Source organism: Camelus bactrianus, chromosome 20, assembly GCF_048773025.1.
Source record: "Camelus bactrianus isolate YW-2024 breed Bactrian camel chromosome 20, ASM4877302v1, whole genome shotgun sequence".
Taxonomy (NCBI): Eukaryota; Metazoa; Chordata; class Mammalia; order Artiodactyla; family Camelidae; genus Camelus; species Camelus bactrianus.
In genome coordinates, this window is record NC_133558.1 from 3,118,350 (window position 1) to 3,137,386 (window position 19,037).

The window sequence follows — 19,037 nt, forward strand, 5'->3', positions numbered from 1 at the left end:
AATGTTTCGATACAGTCTTCCACTGACATCCCTGTATGTACAGTCAGGAGGCTCAAACTGCACATTATTAATCCTCCCCCAAAGCCTCCTTGAAGTTCCAGGGGACATTTGTCAGTAGGAATTCCTCATCGGTGACTCCCGTGTGTGAAGGAAGCCCCAGGTCCCGGTCTCAGGCAGAGACCCTGACTGGGGAAGCCGTTTCATGAGGATAGCGCCAGGTTTGGAAAAAGTGATCGGTGCTGAAATCCTGCCTCACCATTCGGTTTATCCTCTGTGTTCTCTACGTGGATGCTTTTATGTCCTTAACCATGCTTTACACCTGATACATCTTAAATTTAATGGATCATTTATTATATCATTTGAAAATAAAAATAGTAGCAGAAAACACTTCAGAGCAGATTTATATTTAGTGATTTCCAGTAATATTCATTACGTTTGCTACAGTACTGGATTTCCAGGTACAGGTTCTTAGGTGTGTAATTTAGTTTTCTGTCGGTTATTGTTCTGGGTAATTAAGCATGAGCTTGCGGCCCCTGAAATACAACCTCAGAATCCCCATGATTCAGCACGAGCAAAGTCGGTTTCTTACCCTCGTGGGGGCCGACCCCTCCATGCGGTGACTCGGCACAGCAGGCCCCTTCCAGCCTGCGACAGTGCCGTCCCCGTGCTGGTTCGAGGGTCAGGGAGAGGAGTACCGAGGTGGCACATCCTGTCTTAAATGCCTCACCCCAGAGGTGCCACGTGCCACCTGCACGCATGCCCTGCTGGCTGGAACTAGTCCCGTGGCCCCGTGACCTGTAGCGGGACCAGGAGCAGCAGCACAAGGGATGTTCGCCAAGTGCTGCATTCTCTGCCCGCCATCTTAGGAGGAATTGACAGCAATGATAACACACAACTCCATTTTCAGTTGTACAAGTTTTGCCTGATTTTAAATGCATTTTAATGACAAATTTTGGTTAATGTGAACAGTTGACATGGCCACACATGCTGAGCGTAGGATGGAAAACTTCAGGGGCCCGGGTACGTTGTCGCGGTGCTGGTTCTGCGGGAGCTACTCGTGTGAGTTTGCATTCGCCACTCAGGTTCTTTCACCTGTTTCCTCCTCGTGTGCAAATTAACTGGATCACGCTGTGATCCCTCGTAACCTCAACCTTTAAATGTTATTCTGCTCATGTGATCGGTCCCACAGGTGTGATGTTTTCATAAGTAGGCTCTGCATTGAAAGAGAATCTGTAAAAGGACTGAGTCTGTTTGCAGTCTGTCCTTGCATCCTTTTTGTTAACCAAGGATATAAAATGTTCACTCAGGAACCCAGAATTGAAACGTGCGGACAACCCTGATTTCCGCGGTGCACGCGCTCCTCTGAATCTTTCTATTTCTTTCTATTTTGACGAAGATTTAGTTGTCGCTACTATGTATCAGCATTTTGCAGGCTGCCTGGGGTATAAAAATAAGTACATGTGGTTGGATTTTGCTCTGGAGGATGAGTGTTCTAGCATCGGAGACAGACGTGTAGATAGATGGATTCACGCGCTCTTTGGGAAGTGCTGGGAAGGTGGGGCGCACAAGGAATAATGGACTATGATGCTAGTTGGCATAGCTTGGGAAGGAGGAAGGGTTGTCTGAGCTACGTCTCCAAAAGTGAAAATGAGTAAGTTTGGAAAAAAGAACAAAGGCATAAAAGAGCGTGGTGTATGGGGAAATGCGTCAAGCGTCTTGGTGATGGCGCTGTACCGTCCAGCATGGTGGCCATTGGAGTGGAGCTCGCTCAAACTGAGATGTGTTTAAGTGTGACACACAAGGTTTCAAGTACTTAGTTCAATGAAGGAATGTCAACTATCTCATTAATACTTTTTAAAAATATTGATTACATGGTGAAATGAACATCTTAGATATATTGGTTAAGTAAAGTGTGTTAATATAATTAATTCCACCTGTTTCTTTTCCCTTTTTTAACGTGACTTCTAGAAAAATTTAAAACTACCTGTGTGGCTTTCCATTGGATGAGGCTGTTCCAGAGCATCACTCATGAAGGAAGGTGTGCGGGAGCTGATGTTGCAGTGGGTGGTGGGGGCAGGCGTCAGGGCGAGGAGAGTCCTATTCTCGCGCAGCCTCGTCTGTCACTCTCTAAAGTGGAGAACTTTGCACAGCGGAGTCACAGTCGTGTTTGCATGTGCGTTAGCTCTGAGCTCTGTGCGGTTCTGTGCCAGGCTCTTGAGTGGAGTCTGGGAGTCTGGCCAGAGGCTGTTGCCATATCCAGGGGGCCAAAGGCGAGGGTTGCAGGGCAGTGGCCGTAACTATGGAGACTGGGAGTCAGAGCTTTGGAACAGGCATCAGGAGTGACTTGGGTGTCTCAGGTGACCGGTGGGCATTTGTGCCACCAACTGAGTTCTCAGTGTTGGAGAGGCAGACGGTGCATCGGGGAGGAAACCGTGAATGCAGTTTTGGAAATGTGGACCTGGCTTGGTTGTGACACATCTGAAGGGTGTTTGGGTAGATGAATCTGAAACTCTGGCAAGAGGTCGGGGCGAGAGAAAGAGACGTGAGCGTGGTCAGGTGGCGAAAACAACGGAATTCCGTGTGTGATTACCTAGAGGAACGTAGGGTGAGAAAGACACGAGGCAGAGATGGTTTCCTGAGAACGGCAGCATCTAAGGATGGGCCAGAGGAAACTACGTGAATGAATAGGGCTGTAACTGACTGCTTAATGTATAGAAGTCTGTGCCCGTAACTGATCCCGTAAAGGATCACTCATTTTTATTACAATTAGTGTTACAGTATAGCGTTTCTGTTAATAGTAACATGACTGTCGGCATCATGCAAGAAATGTAGATTTTTGGTAATCATTTGATAATAATTTTTATTTGTATGTGCTATTTATAACTAGTAATTCCTAATAAATTCGTTTTTAGTTTTGTAAACGTTAGCAATAAAACTAATTCCTAGGAAAATATAAAACTTTCTGAAACAAAGAAGAGCTTTGTAGCGGTCGCCATGTCAGCGTTTGCGGTTTCGCTGCACGTTTGGGTTTTCCAGCGAACCTGAACTGACCCAACACTTGTGATGTCGTAAGGAACCATTTTTGCACAAAGTAAGAATGATTATTCTACAGTAAAAATTTCCCTATAAAATGTCGACATGGTAACACTTGGTGTAGCGCGTAACGTGCAGATCTCTGCGTCCAGTGAGAAGCATCATGGGAAGTTGGTCTCAGCTGTGAGGATGGTGCCCGGGCTCTGGCCGTGAGGAGGCAGGAGGCTTGCCAGCACAGCCACGTCGGGTGTGCGAGCGAGGGCTCGTCCCGACGGAACCTCAGGAAGCACCCATCACGTGGGGTGACGTGCAGCCCTTCAGGAAGGAGGGCGTCCGTGTCGGAAGCGGCGCGCTTGCTGTGAGGGCGCTGTCACGGATGGAGTGTTTGTTTTCTCCAAATCCATGTGTTGAGACCCTGGTGCCCAAGGTGATGGTGTTAGGTAGGGGGTGTGGCCTTTGGGAGACGATTAGGCTCCACCCTCACGAGCGGCATTAGTGCCCCAGCAGAGGCCCGGGAGAACTCCCTTCCCCTTCTGCTGCGTGGGGGCGCGTGCACAACAGGCCGTCTGTGCAGCAGGAGGCAGGCCCTCCCCAGAGACTGAACGTGCTGGTGCCTTGACCTTGCACTTCCCGGCTTCCAGATCTGTGAGAAGTGAGTTTTTGTTGTTTATAAACCACCTAGTTTTTGGTATTTTTTTATAGCAGCCTGAACAGACAGGCGGCCAGCCCTGGGAGGCGGCGTTGACTTTGCTGGATGGGGCTCTTGTCCACGTTCGCAAACGTCATCTTAATGGGCTGGTGTGGTGGAAGCCAGATTGCAGCTGAACTTGACTGTATGGAGGAGGCGATGGGGGCTGAAGGTTGGAAGCAGTGAGTGTAGACTGCCTTTTCCAGAAGCTTGCCCAGGAGCGAGGAGCAGCGTACAGCAGCAGCAGGGCAGGGAGCGTTTTGAAGGGAGAGCTTTAAACGTCGATTGGTTGAAGAAAGGGGTCATGATTTGGGATGCTGGTTGCTGGGTGAGGCTTGGGCGCGGAACAGACACAGTTCTATTGATCTCTCCATCGACCCTACACCCCCCACAAGGCCCAATGAGGAGATGTCTCTGATGCAGGAGCTGCTCTGTAAGCCAAGTATCCTTTTTCCCTATACTCTTAAAGCCCCTGTGGCTCTGAGCCCAGTCCCCTGTGCAACTTTAAAAAATAATGAAATAAAGTAAGAGTCCCACTGTGCTATCAGATTTAGTTGTGTGGCTGTTGATGCCATCGCAGTGTTTATTCCATTCTGTCTCACTGGGTGCATCCGGGTGTGTTCTTAATGCTGAGCTACGTTGAGAAAGTGGATGATTTGTCTATTCATAGTTTTCTTGTGTTGCTTTGAATAAATGCGATTAGAAGAGAGAATTCAAGCTCAGAAGCCTTAGCCATAACCCTACGTGACTTCCTCAAAGTTCAGTTTTGTTTCCCGTCAAGTGGAGTGACTGAGATTGTGGTCTTCCTGACGAATAGTCCTGGCCAATTGTCCACAATGCCATTCTGTCAGTAGTGTTCAGGGAGGTGGATGACAGTTTTTTTGACCAAAGACAGAAATATGCACACCGCTAACTATTAGAGAAATGCAGATCAGAACTACAATGAGGTATCACTTCACACCAGTGAGAATGACCATCATTAAAAAGTCTACAAACAATAAACACTGGAGAGGGTGTGGAGAAAAGGGAACCCTCCTACATTGTTGGATGGAATGTAATTTGGTGCAGGCGTTATGGAGGACAGTATGGAGGTTTCTTAGAAAACTAAAAATAGACTTACCATATGACCCAGCAATCCCACTCCTGGGCATATATCTAGAAGGAACTCTAACTTGAAAGGATACATGTACCCCAGTCTTCTTAGCACTAATTACAATAGCCAAGACATGGAAGCAACCTAAATGTCCATCGACAGATGAGTGGATAAAGTTGTGGTCTATATACACAATGGAATACTACTCAGCCATAAAAAATAATGGTGTTTGCAGTAACATGGATGGACCTAGAGATTATCATACTAAGTGAAGTAAGTCAGAGAAAGACAAATGTCATATGATATCCCTTATATGTGGAACCTTCAGAGATGATACAAACGGACTTATTTACAAACCAGAAATAGACTCACAGACATAAAAAACAAACTATGGTTACCAAAGGGGAAAGGAAGATTAGAGTTTGGGATTTGCAGATACGCTACTATATGTAAAATAGATAAACAACAAGCACCTACCATAAAACAAGAATGAGGAACTAGATTCAATATCTTATAATAACCTATAATGGAAAAGAAGCTGAAGAAAGAAAATATATATGTATGTATGTGTACAATTGAATCACTTTGTTGTACACCTGAAACTAACACACACAACATTATAAATCGACTATACTTCAATTAAAAAAAACTCCAAATTTCTAAAAATTTCAAACTGTATTTGAAGAATGTGTTTGAGGACCCTGCTGCACCCAAGGCTAGTGAAGCCTGAGCATTGTAAAGTCGATTCGGAGATGAAACATCTTGCTGGACTGGTGGTGGTGGTTATTATTTAAGACTGTGTCTCTCTCAGGTTTCTAAGGCCCAGATGCAGGCATCTCAGAAGAGGCTGTGTTTGTAGCTGGTGTCCATATAGTCACACTTCCTGTCTAGGTTCTGGCTCCTGCTGGGGACAGCCACCTCCAGTTCACAGCTGCCTTGCTAGGAAAGTACTTATGTCTCTTGCTTTCTTAGACTAAACCTGCGCAGTTATTTCTTTGTGTTTGGCAGTATATGAAGGAAGTGCCCTGTTCTGTCCCTGTCCTTGCAGGGAACATTTTAAAAATTATTGTTAAGAAAAATTTCAAGCATTCTACAAAGTATAGAGAATAAATCAGTAGATACGCTGTTCACATCACCAGCTCCTGAAATAAGACGTCGTGGGTGCAGCTGAAGCCCCTGGCAGCAGTGTGCACTCGCTGTTTGTCCACAGTCCTGCCAGCATCTCTCATTGTCCCACTGCAGTGTTTGCCAGTTTGATGAGTGAAAAATGATGAGGCCCTATTTTTCAAATTATCTTTGGAGTTCCTGAGAGGAGGTAACATGTGGAGGATAAGTACAGCAAGAAATACAGCCCCCAAAGGAAGTAAAATATTGATTAAAATTCATGAGGAATTTATTAAAACTGAAAATGAGGGAATATCGACAGGTATGTATGTTAGCGTGTCAGAGTGCTTTGAACGCACTGTTGGGTTTTGATGGGTCACTGAGTGATGGATGTGGCTGCTGCCCCCAAGGAGGTCGGGGGAGGCTGACTTTCGACAGGTGCTATTTAGCAAGGAGAGTGATAGCCCTGGACCTGCTTCTGTCCTGACGGAATCACCCCAAAGATGAGCTCCGGTTCTTAGGAGGTTTCTAAAAAAAAATTGTTGCCTACTTTTAGGAGTTCTTAGAAACCCTCTCTTTCCCTATGTAATTATCTTTGTATTTCTATTCTGTTTGCCTCTCTCTCTTTTTCACTTTTAAATTGGAAATTCTGAAATTACTGGAACCTGGAGGCTTGGAGAGGATCTCGATGGTTTCTTTTCGGCTTTTACCTAAGGACTGGGTTTGGATGATGGCAGGCGGTGGGAAATTTTCTGTGCGTCAACGTCCAGTAACATCCAGCTTTCAGAAAACGGTTGACAGTTGACACTGAACTTGAGAAGCAGTGTTCAACATCAGAGGTTGATCTTGTCCTGCCCAAAATATGTGAGGAGACCGTGTGAAGCCAGTTGGCTGAGAACCTGTAACAGAAGAGGCCGGGCCTCCTCCTTTCCCCGTCCTGCCCCGGGTAGTCCCTGCGCTGTGGACACGCCCACAGGTGGCGCCCACCAAGGAGCTGCTGGCATCAGAGGCCCCTTTATTTTCTTCCTATAATAGAAAGTCTGTGCTTAAACAAAGAATTATAAAGCTGGGAAAGCTCTCCTGGGAATTCTGACCAAGACCGAGCTCTGGCAAGGCAAGGGACTGACTAAAATTCTGATGCAGGCAGGACTGGGTGATCGCCAGTCTTAATTGTAGAGGCTTCCAGAACTCGTGATAGCACGACCTCTCTGGGTGACCTGTTTTCAGGCCTAGTTCCTCAGACTCTCAAGGATTTTGTCTTATATTTAAGCTTAATTCTTGCTTTCTGAACTTTTGCACAGTGTAGGAACATCATTTTCTTGATCACAGTTCACAAGTGGCTGACTGGCTACAGATCCCCTCCAGGGTTTATGTGAGATGTTTATGCTGAGTTAGCAAAATTGTTTTTACAAGACAAGGGGAAGTGGCATTGATCTCAAGAGTTTGGTACCAATCAGAGGTTCTGCGGTGCTTCAGTGAGTCCGATCCCGCCATCATGTCAGAATGCTAGGACTGACTAGCAGCTAGGAGAGCCTACGGCGTGCTGTGCTGACAGATGTGAGAGTGTGTTTCTCAGGCAGAGAGAGCCCACTGTGGAGTCCTCCGTCCGCGTTACAACCTCTGCAACATGCGGCTGCCAAGGTCCCCGCAGCAGGGGAAGAGAGCGGGAGGGTCCCCAAGGGCCAGCCCTAGGAGGGCGGGGCTCCTGCCTGCTCAGACTCCATTGGCTGGGGCAGGGTCACATGACTCCCAGGTTCTGCAAGGAGGGTCGGGACAGACGCTCATGTCCAAGACGCTGAGAAGGAAGCAGGCTTTGGTGTTCACGTAGCACTTCCCCCCGCGTGGACCGTCCTCACTGGCCTCGGTGTGACTTGGCAGAGTTCGCTGATGAGAGGGACAGTCTGTCTCATTGGGCCACCTCTGCCGATGTGGTCTGTCTGAGGAACACATTATGTTATAGACGTTTCATGTGCTTTGTGTTTTTAGCTTTGCCAACTGCTGTCTTATTTTTATCCACCTCTGTTCCAGTGTCTGTCTGAGTCCCCTTCCATCTGTTTTGTCTCTTCTGCTCCGTCGCCATGGCTAAAAACGCACTGGGTTCCTTGGGAAGGAGTGGAGATGTTGCTCACGTTTAATCCCCATTCTTCTGTTCCCTTGTGCTCTTCCCCATCATTTCTGTTCGGTTTAACACTATATGCTACTCGAATTCAGGTCATGAGTAAACAGTTTAAATACTGAGTATTTCTTTGTTACCTGTGGGCATAGCAGGTGTGGGACATTGGGAAGCACCGAGGGAGAGAGAACTGATGAGGGGAGGGGGGTAAAGTAAAACATGCTTACTGCATTCAATGTGCTAGACTCAGGAGACGTAAACTTCTAGAACAGTTTTATTTTTCACACCACTGCCTTCAACAGGTTCTGTCTGATCACCCTTCCTCATCCAGAGTGAAATTTCAAGCAGCTCCCAGAGCTTTCCTAGTCATTTTCCAGTCCAGTCCAGTCTCATGGCTAAGCTTCCATCTTCCATCCAACTTAAAGCTTTCCCCTCCCTTCGCTCCGAACAGGGTACAGGTGTGGAAGCTGGATGAGGGGTGATGGGGGAGCAGGGAGCAAGGGGTGAAGAGGGTTGGGTGGGGAGGAGAGAAGCGGGCAAGGGCCAGCAGAGGGCTTCTTTTGCTGTACAGCTGGGGCCTGGCATTGGTGACTTCAGGGAGTGACCAGTACCTTGATGCTGACTTTTTTCTCCTGGGGTGCTTGGTGGATCCCTTAATGTGATTCCCGACTCATGTGGACTGGAGGCCTCAAGAATGGGTTATGTCATCTCTGGCTGATGAGTGAGTGCCACCCCGGGTCTCTATTCAGTGGTGTGTTTGCAGGCTCTTGCTGCTGAGGTCAGCTCATCCACCACAGGACACCGGTGGGTGGGGTGCTTTCGAAGGTGGCTCACACGCAGCCAGCTGCTCGCTGCTCGGGTGCCCATCCAGGCTGCAGGACACCCGCCGTTCTCCTGTGCCTTGCACATACCTGTCTTCCCGCTCACTGCTCCGGCTGTTTCCATTCCATCTTCAGCCGTTAGAGTTTTTCAGGTGTGCATTAAGGGGTAGTCTCTGGGTCCCCCAGATCCAAGGAGACACATGCCAAGTTCTCTAGTCCCCACCCCCACTTCCTTCAGGGAGAGTCACCCCGTTTTCCCTGGGAGGGAGGGAAACGCATCCGTCCTGCGGCAACTCTCCAGAGAGCCCATTTCTCCAGCACAGTGAACTCTGAGCTGTTCCTAGCAGAGCGTGGAGGTGGGAGGTGGGAGGTGGGTGGCGAGTGGACCCGTCCCACTGTCCCGGGGCACTTCCAGCTTCTATCTTTCTTAGCCTTTGGAACGTCTGCCGACCATGGGGATATTCCTTCCGACGTGTGACATGCTGTTTTGCGTTCACATCTCCTGAAACGGCGGTGATGCCTCTGTGAGCAGGAGAGGGTTTGTTCACCTCTCACCGGAGTTGCCTGCTTACAGCAAAGGGTCCCCGTGGAGCATTCTGTCGGCTGCTTTCTGGGTTTGCGTCTCCGCAGACCGTGATGGTGACTGTCACGGGCATCCGCTGGGCCCGTCCTTTGCTCCAGGCCCCTTCTGAGTGGTGGCTGAGTAAGAACTCAGGGATGCCTCAGGATGGCTGCGTGAGGTGGGTTCTGTTGACTATCCTCACTTTACAGGTGGGGACGTGGAGTAGGGTCGCCCGGCCGGTCAGTGGTGCAGCCAGGGTGAGCGGGGGTCCAGCGTCCTTGCTCTGAGCCCACCGGCTCTCCGGGTTAACGGTGTGTGACCAGGTAACTGCAGAGGAAGAACCTTGCTGAGGGCCCAGTGTTCCTCTGAGGGGGACGAGGGCCGCTGGCCGTCAGCAGCAGCTCTCGGGGGCTCCCTGCTCTCCGGACGGGCAGGAGCCCCAGGGTGGGGAAGGTGGCCTGTCACCAGGCCTTTGTGGGACACAGACAGGCTGGCTTCCTTCCCCTCTCACACACATTTTCCTGGGGAATTTCTAGAAAAGGAGCAGCTGTCCTCCACTCACTGAGAGATGCCTCTCTCCTCAGCGTCCACATTCTCCCCAGCGACCAGATCCCGCACAGGGGAACTCCCTCGTCTGCCGGTCCGCAGGCTGCCCTGACCCTGAAAGGAGTCTGTCTCCTGCCCAGCGCTCGTCTCCAGCAGGTTCTGAGAGCCCAGAAATGTCCAGAAAGGGGAAGGGGCTGGGCTGAGAGCAGAGTCCCCGAGGGGACTCCGATTTACAGGGTGGGGGGGCTGAAAGAGGCCTCATGTGGGGAGCCACGCAGTCCTGCTGCTCAAGTTCAAAATGCACCGTTACTGATGGTGCATCTTGCTATAGAGGCAATAGGTGGCCGAGACCCGAGCAGGTTAATGGGAAAGGGGGAAGGGGAGACTGGGTAAAGGCTGAGAGGGGAAGGGGTTACAGTGTGGGGCACCGACATCCCCCGCCAGGTGTGTCCAGCGGCCTCCCTTGACCTGTCAGAACCACAGACAGCCTTATTAGGAAGGGTTTACCAGATGACCACGGGCTGGGGGTGGGGCTGGGGCAGGACGTTGCCTTTCACAAACGTGTAGAGCTGTGCTTGCTGTTTGTTTTTTTAATTGAAAATTTTCAGAATAACAGTAGATTCATTTGCAGTTGTAAGAAGAGAGAAATCCCGTGTACACTTTATCCCGTTTGCTCCGATGGTGACATTTTCCTAAACCGTAGTACCGTCGCATCAGGTTATGGACAGGGACACAATCCTTTGATCTTAGGCACCTTTCCCTCTTTTACTTGGCTTCATCTGTTTGTGTGTTTAGTTCTATACAGTTTTATCCTGTGTAGATTCGTAGATTCACCGCTGAAGTCAAGATACAAAACAGCTCTGTCACCACGAGGGTCCTTCACGCTGTGTTTCTATAGCTGAATCCCCCCCATCCTTCTCTGCCGCCCCGCATCCTTAGCCATCACTGATCCGTTCTCCATTTCTAAAATTTTGTTTTTTAAAATGTTAGAGAAATGGGATCATACAGTATCAAACCTTTTGGGTTGGTGTTTTCCACTGGACGTAACTCCCTGCAGACCCATGCGGTTTGCTGCGTCTGTCCCTGCGAAGTCTAGGCCTTTGTGCTGTGTGGACCAGTGTCCTGTGGTGTGGATGTCCCACTGTCTGTGCGGCCCCTCCCCTGAGGAAGGACGTCTGGTGTGCTCACTTTTCACCTCTTGGGTCATAGGCTGATTCGCCTTCTACTGGCTGTTTTGACTTTATCTCACTCTTTTTCACTGTATCCACACACCAGCAACTTCTGGATCGATGTGTATCTTATGTTGATAGAAAACAAAAGCCATTTAGTGTATTTTAAACCCAATTAGAGGCTTATTATTGTTACAATTGGATTATTTCTACATCGCTGGCTCTCCTACAGTGGGAAAACAGTAGGTGGCCGTGTGTAAGGTTGCTGGCTGTGTGCACATCCCCTTACAGAGTGAGTAAGTGTGTCCCTCTGGAGTTGAGTTAGGACCTGACATGTGTTGTGTCCGGCTTGTTGTGAGTGCTGCCCGCAGCCGAGCCAGTCGGACCCAGAGCAGCTCCAGGCTGGACACTGGTCCCTGCCTCCAGTCAGCCCCTGATGACTTTGGTTTCGAAAGGGAGGTGCAAACACTCTGTCAGAGAGTGACGTCCCATAAAGAAAGCTGTGGGAGTGCCCGTGAGGGGGACAGAGAACCGGCGGAAAAAACAAGGAGGAAAAAGTGATTCAAGTAGTTTGCCAAGAGAATTTTGGTTAATTTGTCCTTAAGCTATTTGGGAATAGATTGTAGCAAGGAGTTTAGCTTTCGCTCAGAGATCTTCTCTTGCGTATTGATAATTAGCTTGGCTTGGGCCAGGATTCCTAAAGGCCCCTGAACCGTGCACTTGGGCCAACATTAAAGGCCGGCTTTTCTCTTGGCGTAGGCAGTCGCTAAGGTAGATGGATTTAGACAGCTGAAAACAGCAAAGACCATAAAGGTGTAACTCAGAGACTCTGGGCCGCTGGAGCAACCCGGGAAAGAGAGCAGACGTCTTCGAAGATTCCCCTATTGTTTGTTTTCTTTTTGGAAAAGTCAGAAAACATGTGACGCAGTGCGATCAGTATCTGCCCAGCAGCAGCCAGCGAGCACCGCCCGGCTGTCCGTGCGCTGGCGGGCGAGACTGGCGCCCGGGCAGGAGGGGCCGGGGAGACGAGTTCCCCTGGGCGCTGCTGGCCGCTCTCGGGGGGTGAGGGGTTGCTTCTCAGTCGCTTTTCCTCTGTGGGGGTGGGGGTGGGGGTGGGGTGCAGTTTGGTTGTTACTTTGTTTTAAATGTCGTCTTTTAATTATATTTTGGATAATGATGAAGAGAGAAGCAATTTGGTTATGAGAGTAAATCTTAAAAGGCTCCGTGGCTCCTTTATCTACTGCTGAAAACGACTCCCACGAGGAAGAGTATTTCATTAATTGTCGTTACTTGGGAATTACGGAGTCAGAACGGCTGACGTTTCCCTTATCAGTCATACGTGCAAGGGACAGTGGCCTTACTTACTCTAAATTAAGTTCCTTCCATGGTTAAAAAAGTAAGACTATGACAAGAAATAGATCACTATTACCTTTTATTTTGGAAAGCAGTTTTTCTCACGGAGACGTGAAAGTACACTTTTTCCAACCACGAGGCAGGAAGTGTCATTCCTTGGTTCTGTAACAGGCAGGAATAGATGAGTACATCCAGCTTAATGCTTCAGCGTCTCAGTGATGGGACGAAGCCTGTAACAGGCCCCTTCCCCGGGGAGGAGAACGTCCTGCCTGCCTCACTCGCGCACTGCAGCCCCGGCGCTTCCCCTCTCGTGGGAGGGCCTCTCAGGTGGGAGCTGCCCCCGGAGTCTGTGTTTCGTGGTCAGAGGGATCCAAGCAGGAAATGCTGGTGGTGTCGATCGGCAGGACTGTGTTGACCTGCCACCCAAAGGCCTGTCCCTGAGGGTCTCAGCAGTCCTGTCGTTCGGGCTCAGGGTTTCACTTTCCATTCCTGCTCCTTCCTTCCTGAAGGACTTCTCAATTCTAGTTCGCCTTTTGCTTGTGACCAAGTTTTGTTTTTTTTTTAAATTGAAGTCTAGGTGATTCACAGTGTTGTAGGAGCAAACTCACTGAGCAGTGGCGGGGGCTAGTTTCAGGCGTACCGCAAAGTGATTCAGTTACACATATGCATGTGTGTGTATATACATTCTACAGAAGAACGAAATCTAGGCCCCAGAAAGAAAAGGGGATGTTCCAGAGTGAGTTTTCTAAGGTGGGTGTCAAAGGTTTTATTGTTAATGGAATGCAGCCCAGCTCAGACCGTGTTAAGGACCTCCGTGTTGCCGGCCTGTGGAATCTGATCACAGTATGTCCCCTCACACGGAAAGGTTCTTTTTGAAGGTCCCGCCTTTGGCTCGTGTGAAGGACACACTGACAGAAGTACCTACCACTAGGGCAAGTTTTCAGGCGGGAGATCGATCTCTGGGCATAGCTCGGAAAGTCGATCATCCAGTGACAAGTCTCTGAGGAAACAGTTCAAGAATTGTAGCTGGATAGTGGGGGATCAAGGACTAAGTCCGCGGTGGGAAGGGAAGCCATCAGAATTTATGTAGCCGTTCTGGCCTTTCCAGGCCTGCCTCTGGATGGGCGGGGTCGCCCTGGGCTGCGGGGGGTGGGGGGTGCTTTTACTCCTGCGTGGCTGTCATTGTGACTAACAGGAGATGGAAGCTTTGGTCGAATAACCAGTGCTAAACCCTAGCCCCGTCAGCTCTCTTGGCAGGTCTCTGTGGAGATCTATGAGATCCAGGGTGAAGGGCATGTTCAGGGTGACGAAGCCCCCCCTTCAGAAAAGCCTACCCGTGTATTTAAGCAGCTACTTAATGCAAACCGTTTTACTAGCTTCCCTGGAATGAAGACGACCTTCATCAGGAAGCTGGCAGTTACGAGCAGAGAGCGTACAGACAGAGAGGGAACTTCCTGATGCTTTGAAATGCTTTGAGCAGAGCCCCTGAGTTACTGTGTGAGTGTGAATCTGGGGAAACGTGCATTGACCGTAAGCTGGAAGTGACAAAACCCACGGGCTTGAGCTCCTTTGTCCGTGTGCTCTTGCTGAAATGGTGTTTGTTTTTTAAGCAGAGCTAATGATACCAGTCTGACATCCGCTATAGGGTCACTGTGAGGATCAGAATCAAGATAATGCAGGTGAAGTGCCTTCTAACTGGTGAAGTTGTGGAGAAGACCTGGATGTTAACTGCTGGGTTGTTTCAGCGTCTCTCGTCACAGTTATGCTGGGACAGTGTCAGTTCACTGAGTCACGGCGTTCCTAGAGATCAGCCTCTGTTGACTGGGGAGAAAAAGTACACTAAATAAATCAATAATTTTTTTTTCCATATGTAGTAAAGTTTTAATTTGACCCTTGGCTTTGCACAAAGCAGCCTGTGAGAGGAGACCTCAGGGTGCAGGGGCCGTTTCTGTTTCAACAGTTGGGTCACGGGGGGAGAAAATTAACCAGGACGAGGGAGATGGAGGCAGAAGCCCAGGCCCCAGGGAGCAGGCTCGGGGGGCACCGGTGAGGTAGGTGAGGGGCAGAGTGTTCATCCTTTTCCCCTGTTATTTCTCTGTTTGTGTTCCAAGCTCTCCTTCCTGAGAAGTCTTGTCAGAAATGGCATCTCTAATATCACCTCATAATACAGTAGATAAAATCTCTCACAGATAGAATGTGAAAGTCACTGCCTGTATTAACAACTTCATTTTACAGCATGAAATTCATCCTGATACAACCCATTGAAATAGAGCCGGTGAATTAAAAAGTGGAAAAAGCGCGAAACCTTGCCCTCCCGCCCCTCGGTCCTTTCCTCGCGATGCCCGAGCCCTTGTCCCAGCCGGACACTGTTCCAGCCCCTCCAGGCGTGTTAGCCATGGGAACTGGCCCACATCCTGGCCCCTTGGCTCCTTCCCCAGCAGCAGAGTCTGACAGTAAACAGTAAAAAAAATACATAAATATGAAAAGTTACGGTGTCTCAGAAGGTGACACTGTCAGAAGACAACGGGGCAGAGTGGATTGGGAGTGTAGCTGGTGGAGACTCTCAGAGTTTTAAAGTGGATTGTAGGGGTGGGGAGGGTACAGCCCAGTGACAGAGCGTGTGCTTAGCGTGCACAAGGTCCTGGGTTCAATCCCCAGTCCCTCCATTAAAACAAATAAATAAACCTAATTACCACTCCATCCCCCCCCCCAATAAAGCAGATGTCAGGGAGGCCTCCTTGAGAAGGTGATTTTGAGCAGAGAGCTGAACGCAGGTGGAGGGGAGGCCACGCCTTCTTTGCCCTCCCCGCCTTCTAGCATTCCCTGACAGAAGTACAGCCCTGTAAAGGAGCCTTTTCGCTGTGACTCGGGGTCATTGCACACTTGAGATGCGGGCGTGTGGCCTCACCTTCTTTGGCCCAGCCCCAGTCCCGGCTTGCTCGTGTGGAGACCTGTTTCATGGTCAGCAGCTGCCCGTTCTCAGCCTTTTCCCAGGTCTTGTGAAGTGGCCTTTTGTGCACGGCCCGGTGAGTTTTCTAAGGACTTCAGGATGGAGGTTTGAAAAGTGTCTCCCTGCCCCAGTGCCTTCCACAGACAGCACGGGTGCCCTGTGCCCTCAAAGGCGCCATCTGTCCCCAGTGCTCACTGCTCCCTGGCAACCCGTGTCCACCCACGTGCAGGCCCCCACTGTCCCTCTGAGCGGCCCTGTGCCCGCGGGGCCTCCGGCGCTGCAGACCAGGGCTGCACGCAGAGCGCTGTGGCCTCTCCCTGGCGGGCGCTGCTCTCTGTGGCCGCGGGGCAGAGCCCGGAGGACCACGTCCTGTCGGAGGGGCGGCTTGTGCGCTGAGATGGTTTCAGGCTCCAAGATCAACTTAGTTTCTCTACTTTCATTCTCCTGATTTCTTGCTGTCCTTTTTCCTGTCGCCATCCCCTCCCCCACCTTCCCCCTCCCTCTCCCCCTCCCTCTCCCCCTCCCCCGCCTCTTCTTTTCATGCTTCCCCATCTCTGGACTCTTACCGCACATTATTTTGCTTTTACATATAGGCTGGCCTTCTTAGAAAGATTTTTCAGCCACAATAACAAAAACAAATCTTTTTCATGCATGAGATGCTCAATCCAGTACAAAATTACATTAATCCAGATACCGACTTGCTCGCATCTTGAATGTGCTTGTTTACCTGTGGATGTTTCTTTACAGTCAGTTTTCTGCTCCAGGGATTCTCGCTTACTGGAACCCTCCAGTATTGGAATAGAGAAAAAAATACAGCCTTAAAACCCTGTCAGCCCATGAGCACCCGGCAACAAATTGCAGCCGAGGACTGCCAAAGACCTGGAAATTAGACCTGCCTGGGCTGACAATACCTTTAAGTGTCTAGTTATTTATGGCTCACTTTCCTCCATAAAGAATTTGAAGTGCTGAATAAAAGTACATACAAGAGGATAAAATAAGTAGTTGAGATAATCAGGACAAAGAGGATATAAGGATAAGAAAATAAAACTTGGACAAGAGTCACACAGAGAAATGTACCCTGGTAGAGGTGACCTATGGATGGCTCTAAGCTTCCACGAGGTCAGAGTCAGGAGTGAATTAGGATCAATCATGTTAAGTCAGGGTATCCTTAAAATGAAAGCAGTCCAGTTGTTTAGGAGAAGGAAGTTTTTTCTGTTCCCATGTTCTTAGATCTGAGATCAGTTTATTTCCTGAAGACTCATAGGAAAAACTAAGTAATGTATTGATCAGCATCCTTGGCAAGGAGTTCCTGGCATCTTAAGAATGTAATAGGCTGATAACCCAACACAGGGTGCAGTTCAGAAGAAGTAATTCTAGATGGTACCAAAATGAGGTGTTGGGACAGCTCAGCAAAGAGATGCCCTTTCTTGTGGCCCTCCGTGGTAGTCGGCCATCACAAGCAGGCTTTTCGATAAGCATGATGGTGAGAAACAGAGGCTGTGGGCGGTGGCAGGGAGCTGGAGGCCAGCCTAGTCCTTATGCTTCTACACACAAGGTGGTTGGGATTTCAGGTGCTGATGGGACGGCCCCCTCGCTGGCCTGAGCATGGGGTCCCCCCCAGGCCTGTCTTCACGGACAGCCAGGTGGGACTGGGGACCCCCGAGTCACACACACCACGGGCTTCTGTATATTGTGATCTTCCTAAATTCACATATATATTGGTTACCTTTGAAATACATTTCTGAAGAATTTTTATGTAGACAATCATGCCATCTCCAAATAAAGGCAGTTTTACTCTCTCGTTTCCATTCTATTAAGCTGGTTTTGTTTTTCCTTTACCTTTTCCCCCTAGCTAGGAGGTCAGGTTAATAGAGACAGAAATAGAACTGCTGAGAACAGATATCCTTGTCTTCAACGTGACCCTGAGGGCCAAGCAACCAGCCTTTCACCACTGAGTGTAACATTAGCTGTTGGTTTCTTATTGTGTCTTTTATCAGATTGGAGAAGTTCCCTGTGTTCCTCGTATGCTGAGAGTCTTTATAATAAATGGATGCTCAATTTTGCCAGTTGCTTTTTCTGCATCTATTAAGATGGTCATGTTTTCTTTTTTAATCTGTTTATTGAATAAATCACACTGATGGATATTCATATGTTGAGCTAACCTTGCATTCCTGGGATAAATCCAGTCATGATGTAATGTCCTTTCACGGATTGCTGGATTCCATTTGTTAATATTTTGTTACCATTTGTTTTTCTCTGTTCAGGATGCACATGGAATCCTCTTGAATCTGCCTCACTCATGTGCCTGCTGAGGGGACCAGGGTGACGAGAAAGCTGGGTTCACCTAGGACTGTCCTTGGAGTGCGTCCACATGGCCTCTCCATGTTACTGTGTCTCAGAGCTCAGCAGCTGGGTTCCAGGAGGGAACATTCTGGAGGGAGAATCAGAAGAGAGTGTCTGGAGAATGAGCATCCCAGAACCCAGGGGTTGCCATGTGGCCTTTTTCTAATGCAGCCTCGGAATTCACAGAGCATCACCTCCCCCAGACGCTAGTGCTCACAGCAGTCACAGCCCGCTGAGATTCAAGGGAAGCATATTCAGGAATTTGTGGTTGTTTTTTGAAACCCACACAGTTAATGACACTGATTTTCCGGGCTTAGAAATGCATTGGCTCTCACAGAAAGAGAGAGACCGACGCAGGCTGTGAGGGGGACGTAGAGGTCTGTTTTCACTGACCATGTGATTTTCCTGAAAGTCTGGTACTAGGGTGACAAAACAGGAGCACTTTGTTCTTATAACCTCTCAAAATAAATGGAAAAGAAAGGACTGTATTTTATCCAGCCATGAAACTTTTTTATCTGCAGTATTTCTTTTCACCTCTTTACGTAAAAGGCGTGTGATGTAAAGTCTCCCCGTTGTCTTCCATTTCCCCAGTTCTCTCCCACCCACCCCCCGAAAAGACAGACAGCTGCTGCTTTTAGTTTCTGAAATCTGTCTTTGAATCTTTCCTATGAGTCTTCAGGAAATAAACTGATCTCAGATCTATTTAAGCAAACAATAACTCTCCAATTTAAGGGCATAGCAGTGTTTACTTAACCAGCTACCTATTCATGGACATTTGGGTTGTTTACAGTCTTTTATTTTGTCTTAAGCAATGCTCCAGTAAATAGCCTTAGACGTTCGTAATTTCCCCTAAGTAGGAAGCATCGTCGTAGCTGCAGCAGCAGGCTGGCGTGGGCGCTGGAACTCCGCGAGCAGGGCTGTGGGCGCCCCCTCAGGCCCCTGGGTTACCGGCCCTCACGTGCTCCCGCCTGGCGGGAAGGGAGGGCTGGGCTCCCCTCAGCTTTGCTTTCACGTGTGCAGTGAAACGTTTTCATTTTTACCAATCCGATAAGTAAAAAATGGTACCTGGGTGCATTTTTATCTTGCGTTTTTCTTAAGTTAGCTTTTCGTTTGCTTAAGGACCGTTTTCTTTCCTTTTCGGTGAATGTCTTCCTATTCCTCACCCATTGGAAAAATTAGATTGTTGCTCTTTTTCTTACCTAGTTTTAGGGACTCTGGGTTTTTCTTGTTTTGCTTTAGGGAAGTTTCAGGGAATGAGGAAG

At 49.0% G+C, this 19,037-nt stretch overlaps 1 protein-coding gene and 1 long non-coding RNA gene across 7 annotated transcripts in view; both read left to right on the top strand.

The window, feature by feature from the left end:
- Positions 1 to 19,037, top strand: part of FARS2 (phenylalanyl-tRNA synthetase 2, mitochondrial) — a 247,342-nt gene that overhangs the window by 85,385 nt on the left and 142,920 nt on the right. The window lies entirely within an intron of this gene.
- The window catches only part of LOC141574189 (uncharacterized), a 73,737-nt gene that overhangs the window by 53,960 nt on the left and 740 nt on the right, over positions 1 to 19,037 (top strand). The gene's annotated exons all lie outside the window — the stretch shown is intronic.